This window comes from Calypte anna, chromosome 14 (genome assembly GCF_003957555.1).
Source record: "Calypte anna isolate BGI_N300 chromosome 14, bCalAnn1_v1.p, whole genome shotgun sequence".
Lineage (NCBI taxonomy): Eukaryota > Metazoa > Chordata > Aves > Apodiformes > Trochilidae > Calypte > Calypte anna.
Genome location: NC_044260.1, coordinates 8,869,434 through 8,878,480, shown reverse-complemented (window position 1 = coordinate 8,878,480; position 9,047 = coordinate 8,869,434). Strand labels below are relative to the sequence as shown.

General features: G+C 38.5%; 1 protein-coding gene across 2 annotated transcripts in view; it reads left to right on the top strand.

The window, feature by feature from the left end:
• Positions 1-9,047, top strand: part of MRTFB (myocardin related transcription factor B) — a 70,427-nt gene that overhangs the window by 365 nt on the left and 61,015 nt on the right. The window contains exons 1-2 of one of the 2 annotated variants that reach the window (XM_030459668.1): positions 67-165; positions 3,327-3,370. The gene's annotated coding sequence lies outside the window, so the exon portion shown is untranslated. Of the gene's footprint in view, positions 1-66; positions 166-3,326; positions 3,371-9,047 lie in introns of those variants that run through there. The other variant, XM_030459667.1, reaches the window with a different exon arrangement.

The following is a 9,047-nucleotide window of genomic DNA, read 5'->3' as shown; positions in this document are numbered from 1 at the left end:
CGCCCCCCCCCTCCCACACGTGTGAGCGGCCGCACAGCGCCGGAGCGCGCGGCCTACCCGCCCCCGCCCGCGGGCCAACCGCCGGGGCGCGCGCCCGAGGGCGGTCTCGGCCGCAGCGCTCGCGAGAGGACATGTCCGCGGCGGCGGCGGCGGCAGCGAACGAGGGTGAGGGAGCGGGGGAGCGAGTGGGGGGCGGACGGTGCCGCCGCTCGGCCGGGCGCCTCCGGGCGGGGTCCGCGGGGGAGCGCGCCTCACGTGACGGGTGGCGGGGGGAGCAGCGCCCGGGTAGGGGGGGTCTGTGGGGGCGGCGGCCGCGGAGGGGACGGAGGGCGGAGAGCGGCAACCGCGGGTCAGCCGCTGCCGCCCGGCCCCGGGGTGGGCAGCGGCACCGCCCCGCCCTGGGGGGCCGCCCGTGCCGGCCAGGGCCGTGCGTCGGGAGGCTGAGAAGTGCGGGGTGCGCCCCGCCGGCCTGGTCCCGCGTCGGGAGGGGCGGCAGTCCGCCACGCTGGTGGGGGCCGGGACCCGCGGCCTCCCCCCTTCCCGCAGGGCCGGTTTCTGCGGACGTGGTGGTGGCTGCAGCGTCCCTTCAGCCCTGCAGCCTCCGGGGGGGCTCCTCCGCCCTGTAGGTTTGTGCAGGTGGAGTCAGCGGGGCTGCTGCTGCTGCTGCCACCTCGCATCGTGTTCTGGGACGCGTCTCCTCTGGAGCTCTGCCCAGCTCGATTAGCACTGATAGGTTTTTTCTTGTTCTTTTGCGGTCACGGATTTTTTTTAATTTCTATTTATTTTTTTAGTTAGGCACACAAGGGTGAGGTACGGGGCCTGTGGGTAGAAAGGCATAACTACAGGGCCTGGCCTGCACACTGCGTGTGCTGAAATGAAAGCATTTCCTTGTTCAAACCAACGGAGTTGAAACCTCCGTCCTCGATCACCGAAATCGTTCAAGTACAGCGTATGCTCATTTACCTGCTAAAAGAGCAGCAGCCCCTACAGCAGGGGTGGTCAAAGGGTTTGGTTTGTTATTTGTGAAATACAAAGATTTTAATTGGCACCTCATTAATCAGCTCTGGACGGGGAGTAACGTGGGTCTGCAGCGTTTGCATGTCCGGATCTGTGTCTCAGGTGCAGAGAACTCGGTTTGCTCTTGGGAGAATGACATTGTTGGGAATGGAGGGAACATGCTGAAGAGCTGTGCTGCAGTGCCCTTCCCCTTTGTCTTTACTTCATTTATACGGGTTTTCTATTGGGTTTTAAATATGCAGTGCAGAAAACTTATGACTTAGTGCAGTCGAGAGAGATCATACTAGAACTTCATGGCTGCAGCAGCCAATGTAGCTGAAGTAAACCACAGGATTGGAAGGAAAATTGAATAATCTGTTTGATCTAGATGTAAACATCAGAAGCTTATATTTTGGTGCATATACAAAAACAGCACCGTGAAATTTCATAACCTTGCTGCCAATATGTCAAAAATTCAGACTAACATCTGTCAGCTTTAAAGAAAAAAACAACCTACCCAGCTTACGCTGTGCTGTGAGTACAGCATGTTCTAAAGTTCATGTTTATGGGAAGGTGATTACACTTCTTCTTCACACTACATCTTTCCCTTTGTGATGGAAAAACGCCCAGGTTCTGAGTTAATTGATGTTTTAAAGCTGTCAGCAAAGCCACAGCTGGCATTTTATAAGATTATTTTCTTACTGTTGGACACTTAATCCAATTCCTTCCTGAAGTATTCATTCCTGTGCAATTAGGACAAATTATGACTTCATGGTATAACTTGCATTTAAAACGTAACAGTGCTATCTGGTAATCACAGCAGTTATTAAGAAAATAAAAACATATGCAAGGTGAAAATCTTTGATAAGTCGTTGGAAGTGCAGAACCACTTTCACATTTTAGCTGGTTTTGGAGAAAGCAGGAAAAATTACTTGATACAGGTGAACATTTAGGAGCAGTCATACAGTAACATGAAATTCACCTTAATATTTACCATTCTGTTATTAAAAGAAAGCTTTAAAGGTGGAGGTTAATACACATATTCAGTCAAATTTAGTGGGTTTATATGTGGAAATTTCAATAAATTTGAACCCTTGCTTGTTAGCCTAGAAATCAAGTTAGACAATGGATGAAATGATGAATTTATTTGAAAATGGACAGAGAATATACTTAGGTGTGGCTTTAGGTGTTTGCTTGGTTGGTTTTTTGTTTGTTTTTGTTGTGTTTGGGTTTTTTTTTTAAACAGCATTTAGATTACTGATTATAAATAATTATTGGAAGGAAGAAGGAATACTTTCTGTTGCAGGCCATTTCTTCCTCTTCCTCTTGTGTGTTTCATTTGGGGTTTTTTATGATTAATTTTTAACCCTTTTCACTGATTTGTATTAAAACCATAACATCTGCTTCAGCCTGTGAGCATGCAGACATTTAAAAGAAGAAACCCCTTATCTGTAAGGATTCATCCCTCAGAACAAAAGCAACATTGTGTGGCTGAGCAATGTATGGGACCTTTTAGGTGATGCCTATGGATTAAAAACCAATACTAGAAAACCTCTTTACTGTTGTATGAAAAAGTATTTAATAAATGCCAGGTTTAAAGGTAACTGCATTAAAAAAAAAAAACAAACAAAACAAAAAACCAAAACAAAACCAAAAAACTTTTCTAAATATAGTATGCAGTAGCTTTCTGTTGTCATAATCCTGTGTGTCTGCAAATGCAAAAGTGCATACACTACTCTGAAGTATACTAGTAAAGGAAATGATGACAGAACACATATGTGTGAATTGTTGTCATAACAAAAAGCCAAAATGTGATTGTTAACAGTTTCCTTTTCTGTTTCTTTAAAAAGGTTCCTTCATATTGGAATCTATAGAAATGCAATATATTTATTTTAGCAAAAGAAGTTGTAATTCATAGATATAGTTGGCACTTAAACTGCCAAGTGTTAAGACATTCCAGCTTTAAGGAGTTAGGTGAACTTCAAAGAGTTAGGACTGGTTGTATATATTGAGTGAAAAGGACTGGGTGATGCACTGGTATTTTTGCCAGAGGCAAATGAAAAGACAAATTATTAGTGTGTTAGATACTGAGTAATAATATGAAAGGTGCTAAAATGAGTTTAGAGCATATTGAAATTAGTTAATTTTAAGGATTTTTAACCTACTAAGATATATTGATATCACAAACCTGAAAAAACTGAGAAAGAGCAACTTGTACTCTTAAGGTTTTAGTTTCTGATATGGAACAGAATTTGCAATTTTTAAAACAAAGAATCCTGTGACATTTTTGTGATTTTTGTTTTTCCTGTCTTTACTTTCTACTTGACCAGAAATGTGCTGAAGCAGACATTATAGAGAAGGCTAGAAACAGAAGGTAAGTGCTGTTACCTTAATACAATTAAAATTTTCTAAATACATTTTTTTTATAAAGCTGCTGATTTTTAGTGAGAGGTGTTTTACTTCAAATTGTGCTGGCTTTATATTCCTGTTAAACTGGAAGGTTTTCCAAAAGATCCTTTCTTATACCACTAGGAATTGGAGCATATGTAGTACCTATGTTACATAACCTTAGAGCAAGTTCCTGTGATGTTTTTGCTTTGCCATTGGATATTTTTTCGGTCATCTCTTTGAATTTTGACAAATATTATTTTGCTGATTAAATAATCTTTTCTCTTTTTAAAGGACTGTCATGCTTGCAAGCCTTCACAGAATGTCAGACTTTTTCTAAATTTTAATAGTTTTGGTACTGGTAGGTAAAACTTTGGCCTATATAGCATTTTTCTTTAATTTTAATTATTGTGGTGGTACCAGCATAGCACCAGAGCCCCTAACAGCACAGCACTCCAAAGTATAATGAGACATAATGTGTTTTTTGGTTAAATAAATCCAGTTACAGATGAGGAAACTTCTTTCTCAAAAGGACTAAGTAAGAATGATTGATGGCTCCTGGCAGAATTCTATTTGAGTAGGTATAAGGGAGTCAGGCAGCTTAGTAAAATAAAGATCTTAGGTTATGTCAACTGAAATGTTCTCAGTTTTGGAACTGTGTGCCTCTGATGTTCAGCTGGTACTGAAATGGTGAAAATTCTTATACTGCTCTCAACCTCCCCATCCTTAGTACGGGGGAAAAGGGCTTTGTTGGTGGGAGTGGGAGGAGTTGTTTTATTTTCAGAATAACCAAGATAGAGCATCAAGCTTAAATCCCTTGATAATTTCTACTGAGGCTCCTCTAAGATGAAACTGAGCAATTGGCTCCACCTCCACAGAAAAAGCCAGACACTGCACACAGTTTTGAAGGCTAAGACAGCTCCAGAGAATGGAAGAACAGCAAGACATACAAAACTTTCTGGATATACACAGAAGGTGGTATTTATCTGGAGCACTGGTGTATTTCAGCAAACCCCAGAACCGTAGTGTCACGTAAAAAATTAAGTAACTGGACACACTTAAAGACAGGGACCTTCCTTTAACCTGAAGGCAAGGTGTGTTTTAGGGTTGCATTCAGGCTACATGAAGAAGAGCAGGTTGGATTAGGCCTGGCAAACCAGTTCCCATGTGTCCTGGTTTAGCAAATCTGCAACCTGTGTTTCTTACTGTGAATTTTATCTGCTACTTTTTTAGCAGCATGCTTAAAAAAAAGAGATCAACAACTGAAATAAAGCTTCTTTGCACTTGGCAACTCTAAATGTTTTATGTTTGCCTCTTTAAATGAAATTATTCTGTGCTGCATTTAGCATAGTGAACCAGTATTCCTGGCATTATTTCTTAAGCATTTTTATCACCTGAAGTTCAAGAGACCAAAGTTCATAATACTATTTATGGAATAGAACTTTTTCAAACTTCTGTGGTAAAGATTGACAGCTGCTGTAAAACTGCTCTTCAGTGTTGGTGAGGCTGTGTTGAAGCCACAGCCACAAAAATCTTCCATATCCTGAAACTGCAGAACAAATGCTTATTACAGAATTTATTGAATAGTGTTTAGATTACTGTTATTAGATCCAGATGTAGATGCACAGTGTTGCACTTGTGCAATGAACTGAATCTCTGTGATCGTTAACTCACTAGACACTATTTTATAAGATTTCATATTTGGGTACTTGGCTAAAGCCATTAATTAAATGTTTGAAAACTGGCTTAAACCTGGGCATGAAGCCAAAAGCAACAAAGTGAGAGAAGTCATAGTTAAGCTCATTTTTGATCTTCACACCAACTAGCGAAACACAAATGAACAAAATGCTAAAAATCAAGACAAAGATACCTGTTTTTTACCCTTCTCAAACTCTAAATTTGCAAGATAATTACCCTAATTTATATTCTTGTAAAGGATAGGCGATTGTATTTTTATTTCTGTGTCTTCTGATGTTACAAGTCTGCTGATAAGGAACAGTTGCTCAAAACTCAAAAAAATTCTAAATACATTAAAATTAATTTGCCAGTTATTCTTTTTTATAAATATAAAAGAGGTAGTCAATACACATTCACCAGAGAAACTTGTTAAAATAGAATTAAAACTGTTAGTGTATTCAAGTAAAGTTCAGTTCATACCCAATAATGGTTCTTCTGTCTCATGAAGTTGCAAGTTTCTCAATATTTCCTTTACTGGGACATAAAAGTCCATCTAATGACATTCTGTCTAATTACATTGCTGGCACAGTCTTGTTCCCCTTTTTAAAAAATGAAAATGTATTGGGGAAATTTGTGATTCAGCAAAACTTGAAGCAGGCTTTTATAAGAGAAATGGGTTGCAGAAAATCGAACACATGCTCTAAGCTTCTTAACCACATGTTAATAAAGCTTGAGGAAAGTAACAGTTGTGATTTAACAACAGTAAATAAATCTGTGTATGAATGTCATTGTGGTGGATGTATTCCTTGCATCAGTGTTACAGATGCAGCCAATTTCCTGTATAAGTAATCTCTGATAGACTGATGGGTATTCAGTGTATTTATGGTCTAAGTGTTTACATATAAATGTTACTGAGAGACACCTGATGTCACCTTTAATCTCATGTTTTGTTTTAAACTGCTGCATACCTTGTATGTGTTTTCAGTATTTCTCTGTGTTGTGAACTGGCCATCTTTTTCAGCATGTTTCATTCTTGTATGTAAATAACTTTTGAAGTGTGAAAGCAAAGGAGTGTGCCTGTGCTTTTAGAATCTTTGGTGGTAACCAGGCAGAGGAGGGCCTCAAGAGTGTGCATTTTGAAAATGGATCCTGCTAAGTGTGCTGAGATGCTACTGAAATTATTGGAATCTTTATGTTCATTATGGTTGGCCTGAGTTTTACCACTTGTGTATTATTTTAGGAGTTTTTGAATGGACTAATAAATGTCTCAACTCTTTTCTAGCTTTTGTTTTTTTTATTATATTGTGTAACTTGGTAGATTATTGTTTCGGATTTTCTCTTCAAAAATATAATCTTAAAAATATCTTTAAAAATATTATCCTAAAAAATGTGTACTGCTTGTACAGCTAGACTCTCTAGAAGTACACTTAGTATATTTATAAAGCTTTTGTTAAGTACTTGTAAAGCAAGAATTAGGAAGTAATTTTAAAAATATTTTTGAGGCAGTTCTTGGCACCATTTAGTAGTGATGTGTCACATTTTCTATTCAAATCAGTAATTTTTTTTAATGGCAAAATGCTTCTTCACACATTTTCCTCTCCTAATTATACTTATGCTTGCTTTGCACCCAACAGAAGGAAATAAATTTTTGTACACTCCTAGTAAGAAAATCCTGAAAATAGATAAATTCAGACTCTCATTTAGTGTCGCTGCACAGCAGCATTTGCTATGAAATTGAGTGCAAAACTGACAATAAATCTGTGGTTTTGCATGTGAGTTCTCATTTTTAAGTTTTTCAATATTACAAAGTGGGGTTGTTGCAGTAAAATGGCAGAATTTAACTCTTGTACTCAAAAGGAGTAGATGAACTTATACCAATCAATATACTTTTGCAAGCCCTGAAGGAAGCTTTTTCTAGATAGAAATCTAAAACTTAACTACAGTCTGTAACTAGTGGAAGTTTTACTAATACTTGGTATCACTGAATACTGAGGAATTGCTTCGAAAGCGAAGTTGATCAATTAGTAGGTTGGTTGTGTTGAACTTGCTGTTACTTCTTTTAAATCTTCCAATGTTTCTGCAGTTTGGCTTATATAGTTTAGGTAAATATTAAGAATGATCACAACACCACCATGCAACAGTGTGCAAAGTTACAGGAATGACTGGAACCATTACCATTTTCCAGGTAATGTATTATACACTGTAATTACATTTTAAGTTTCTGTACAGCAGAAGGATTTAATATTCAGTTTATGAGGATAGTGCTTACCATAGTAAGCACTAAGCACATAGTAAGCACTAAGTCCTAGTACATACATAATTAAAGAGAATTTATTATACAGTCTTTATTATGTCTGAATTTGGATGGCTTATTTACAGTAATGCTTCTTTACACTAATCTCAAATAATACAGCAGCACAGGAATACTTCTAGTTGATAAAGGGCTTACTGAGCAAACGTTGTCAGTGTCTGCAAAATGTAAACCATCTTTATGGTTATAGGAATAATCTTCTGAAGCGAATCAAGGTTTAAATAATTCACTCTACATCTCTAGACAGTTTTAACAAACTTTCTTTGCTTCTATGAATAACAGTGTAATTGGCAATTTCTTCTGGAATCAGATCAGCATGGTGAGGCAAACTGTTCTGGCTGAGGGAGATGTGGTTAATGACTTGCTCCTTCCTCTGCCAGGCGTTACACCCTTCCTCAGTTCTACCAGTTTAACCATTTGATTGCTCTTTTTACCAGCTCTTTTACCAGCAAAATGTCTGATACCAAAGCAGCACAGAGCTGGGAAAACAGAAAGGTGGAATCTCTGGGAAAGGATGAAATACAGATGGTCACAACCTATTTCAGCCTGTAGTTCATCTTTCCCTGCTCCAAGTGAGTTCTGAGCAGGAGCAAAGGTGGACAATAAGTAGAGGAATTAGAGATCTGAAATGGAGGATGAGCAGAACACTACAAGGTACTTGTGTACCATTCTTTCCTTCTCTGCAGACTAAACCAGATTGCTAGTTAGCTGGAAGCTCCTGAAGCTATGTTCTAAATTACTATTTCTCAATAACTTGAAACAGTAATGAAGCCTAAAGTTAGTCCAGAAGATAGAGTTCCATAGCATCTCTTTGATCTGTCTGGATTCCTGACAATTTTTTTGCAAGCCTAAGCCACATTTTATGCTGTCTGGCTGAGTAACATGGTCAAGAGAAGAAAAGATACATTATATTAAGGAAGGATGATATACTGAGCATTTTTGCCAGGTAAAGTGGAAGCTGAGAAGAGAAGTGATTTAGTGATTATGTGGAGAATAGAATAATCCTATATGATTCAGGAAGAACTGAGAAGGAAAGCAGGTATTGAAATAACGTGGGGAAACACTGAACTATGATCTGATGCTAAAGCCCAGATAGTTAAAATAAGGTGAGAGAAACCCAGGATGTAGTAATTTTATATGATCAGATAATATATTGTTTTCATCAGATTATCTGTAGTTTTCCAGCGGGATTTCCCGTATAATTTTGTAGTATTTTTTTCAAAAGTATTTTTAATGGTCTTCAAGGAATGTATCTTCAAGGAAGAAGTGATGTTGATCAGATTTTTTGGCCTTTTTTTAACTGATTTATTAATAATTAAATACATTGTGGTTTTAGTGTTAGTCAATGTATCTAACCAAAGTGTTCTGAAACATACTTACCCTCTCAAATTACATTTGATAATTGTTAAAGGATGGAAATCTTTAGTGTATCAGAAGAAATACTAAAGCAACTCTATTTTCTCTTTCTGCTGAAAACAGAAGATGTCTACTATACAATTGATATTAAAACTATTAGGTTAGAGAGAAATTATATCTTGAAGTATTTTTAGGCTCATGACTTTGTAAACTGACTGTGTTTCTAGGTTTGATGTGTTAATGAGAAGAAATGTTCAGTCAGATTTTTTTTCTGAGCATTATGCAAAAGGATAATGGGAAAATATATTTAAAAATATTT